Below are 3,502 nucleotides of genomic sequence, written 5' to 3'. Positions count from 1 at the left end.
ACTCAGCTAGAATGATCAACATATAAGATAAGAAACACCACAAATCATAAACATAAGATAAGAGTTACTCATTTTAGGAGACATGTCCTTCGATCTGGAAGCATCATCACAACACTGAAGTACGGTAGTGGTGGTATCATGTTGTCTAGGTATTTTTGCTACAGAGGGGACCGGTGAATTTCACAAGAATAAATAACATCGTAAATTAAGGAGATTTTGGCTTCTTATACTGAAAGGATTTCTAGAGCAGGGGTTCCCAAACTTTTAAGCCCGTGACCCCAAAAATAACAGTGCCACACAGTGGCGACCCCCTGACAGCACAATTAACTCTATGTCTATATATACATAGGGAAATATATAGGGAAGTAGTTATATTCATTTTTAGACACATTTCTTGTTTTAAAATTACATTTAATGCATAGCTTTAAAAATATTTTTATATATTAACAGCACTTTTGAATATTTAAGTGGCATTTATTTATTTAATAGTATATTTACTGTAATGATTGAATCAATGTTGATTAAATTTAGCATCTAAAATGTAATATATATACATATTTCATGGTGCATTTATAAATATAAAAGCATTCCATGATATATTTTGGTCCTCCACATGCCTTTAGGATCACATCACAATGACTGAAAGTGTTTTAGCATCTCCCAAGGGGCCCTGAACCCCTCTTTGGGAAACCCTAAAGGTTTCATCAAGGCTCATAAAGCTTGGGGACAAACAGATTCAATTTTGTGTTACATAAATGTATTAGAAATAGCACCTTCTTTTTTTACCTTCTGATTTATAAATTGCTTTACTAAAAAAACTTTTATTTGGCAAATAAATTTCCTTTTTTCCCCCCTTTTTTGGCGACCATCAGTGAAGTTTTTAATCGCATGCAACAAGGGAAAAGTAAAGACAAGAAAAAGTGCTCATAAAGTAGTTTCTAATGTGAAAATATCTTAGAACATTTAATTTTCAATGGATTTAATGTATTTTTTTTAACCCTGTAATGCCAAATGTATCATATTTGATACATACGGTTTCTGAAATGTTTTGCGTCTGACACCTTTTGCATAATTTATTGTTAAAAACTTTGCTCAAAATCCTATTGTACACAATCAGATATACCTGATAACAGAGGGCAGAAGACTACACAAAAAATAATCTTGACTTATCGCATAGTAATAGATTATTAATATCAAAAATCTATTTCTGTTTTTTCTTTTTACATATTTTGTTAAAAGGCCAAATAAGGACTTCAAACCAAAAAAAAGTTATTTTCTGTTCTGTTTTATTCTTGGATCGGGCTTTAAAGGGTTAAGCATATGAATGTTAAAAAATTCTTTGTGTTTTTTTCAGTCTCTTACATGACAAAACCACTTATGCATCATACTGATCATAGAAGATTACAGGTAAAACTCTATAGGCATTTTAGTATAAATAAAATGCTTTTTTTATTTGTTCATTAAAACAAAAAAAAAGCACTGTATTTTTTTTTATTATTAATTACAGTGTAATTACAGAGAAAATGCTTTGGGATGTTCATCATTGGTCTCCTGGGACGTCCCTCGGTGAAGACAAACATGTGATGTCATGGACAGCCTCATTCGGTTTTAATCAGCTCAGTTCAGCTCAGTGTCGCCTCAACCTCCGCTGCTCAACACACCCTGGACAACAACCTCTGAGGAAATAAGCAAAGAAACCCTTCCTTTTTCCCTTAAAGACAGAGGACAGCTCTCTAAATAAAGGATTACTCTTCAAAAACAAAACCTTTTCCTTCAACTTCTGTAAAGGTAAGGTTCTAAAAAGAAAAGTTCATGTTTTTTTTTTATCTTGTACTGAAATTAAAAAAGTGTGAAAAGTGGGAAGAGGAAGGTTTTCTATGTGGGGATGTAGTGTGGTTTGTCACGCTTAACAAGTAAAAGCTGTCCACATGCCAAACCCAGTGGGAACGAGGGGTTTCCAGCATCGATGGAGTTTTAATGACTACCTCTGATGGAGAAGTGTGTAACTCTTTAGACCCTAAAAACAACCGCAGTGTCTTCAGAAGTCTTTAAATATTAAACTAAAAAAAAAAGATACCACTTTATGAATTTTGTTACATTACCATTGCAAGCAAAAACACATTTCATAATTGAAAATGTATGAAAAAAACAAAAAAAGGGCACTTTATTTATTTATTTATTCAAAATTTTCTTTCAAATTTCAGTTTTTCTGATTTTTTTGCCAACTAGCTGTTTCAAAATGCTTTTTACAGATCGCATTCTCTTCCCTTCAAGCCCAATACAAAAAAACAATTGAATTGAAAAAAATTAAAACTGTAAAAACTAAAAGAAAATCATTAATGGAGAAAAAAGAAAATTTGAAAGAACAAAATATTACAAATAAAGTTGAAAAGACAAAAAAACATGAAATTAAACAGCAAGGTTAATCTCAGGTTTTATTTAAAAAAAAAAAAAAAAACATTTTTCAAAGTTTAATTTGGGGTTTACGTTATTTTTTGTTTGTTTGTTTTTTTAAAATTCCACTAAGAAAACACTCTCACTTGCAACAATAATGGAACAAACTTCACTCCATACTATAGTAAGTATATTGGGTTTGCTTATTGCACAAGGAATGAGGTGCACTGTGGTGAGTACAAAACATGAGACACCCCATTAAATACTTATTTGTTAATGAAAAATGTCCTTAATCACACACAAACAAATTCTTGCAGAAGAAAATACCTGATATTTTTTGTTTGGAGTAAGTTAGATGAGATGTTTGAGGGGTTCATAACTTGTACAACCTATTACAAGATACCGGTATATTGATTAAATCATGATCTGGGCTTTGACTAGGACTATTTTCTTAATTTTGAGCCCGTTCTCTGTGGATCTACTGTCCATTTTCTACTCATGTTGTTGCCAATGAGCTGACGACAGTTCCTGCTACACAAAAGAATGATATGTCTTCCTCCGTGCTTCAGAGTTGCTATGAAGTTCTTTACTGGTTTAATTTCATGCCAGTGGTGCCCTCTATTTTGGTAAGGTTGAAGTTTTGTTTATCATCTATTGCTCATTAGAACTTGTTTTTTTAATTATTATTAATAAGTTCCAAAGAGATTTTTGTCTTTATTTCTTATTTTCTTTCCCCTTTGTGTAACTAGAATTTTTTTGACATCAGTAAATGTTATTTTCCACCTTCCATGTTCATTTGTATTTTCTTTTTGTATACTGATTTTAAGGTAGATCTATCATTGGAAGAAAAGCTAGCTAATTTGTCTAACCATATTTATACAGAAAAGGGGAAAAATCAATACACTAAGTGCAGCTCTTATCCAGTATAGTCCAAAGGTTGTTGAAAAAGAATTTTTGAGCGATTTATGATTGGGATATTCTTAAGTTTACTAAAGTATACTAAGTATACTTAAAGTCAGAGATGGGAAGTAACGAAGTACAAATACTTCGTTACTGTACTCAAGTAGATTTTTCTGATATTTTTACTTTACTTTACTACTTATTTTTA

The 3,502-nt window shown here is 31.5% G+C and overlaps 1 protein-coding gene across 1 annotated transcript in view; it reads left to right on the top strand.

Moving 5' to 3' along the window:
* The first annotated feature begins 1,653 nt into the window (after window positions 1–1,653).
* LOC107086452 (calcitonin gene-related peptide type 1 receptor-like) overlaps window positions 1,654–3,502 on the top strand; it is a 24,700-nt gene continuing 22,851 nt past the window's right edge. The window contains exon 1 of the mRNA XM_015377396.1: window positions 1,654–1,788. The gene's annotated coding sequence lies outside the window, so the exon portion shown is untranslated. The remainder of the gene's footprint in view (window positions 1,789–3,502) is intronic.

The sequence above is a fragment of the Cyprinodon variegatus genome, unplaced genomic scaffold, assembly GCF_000732505.1.
Source record: "Cyprinodon variegatus isolate N-32 unplaced genomic scaffold, C_variegatus-1.0 Scaffold153, whole genome shotgun sequence".
In the NCBI taxonomy this organism is placed as follows: domain Eukaryota; kingdom Metazoa; phylum Chordata; class Actinopteri; order Cyprinodontiformes; family Cyprinodontidae; genus Cyprinodon; species Cyprinodon variegatus.
The sequence above is the reverse complement of the archived record's forward strand: the minus strand, read 5'-3'. Positions and strand labels throughout refer to the sequence as shown.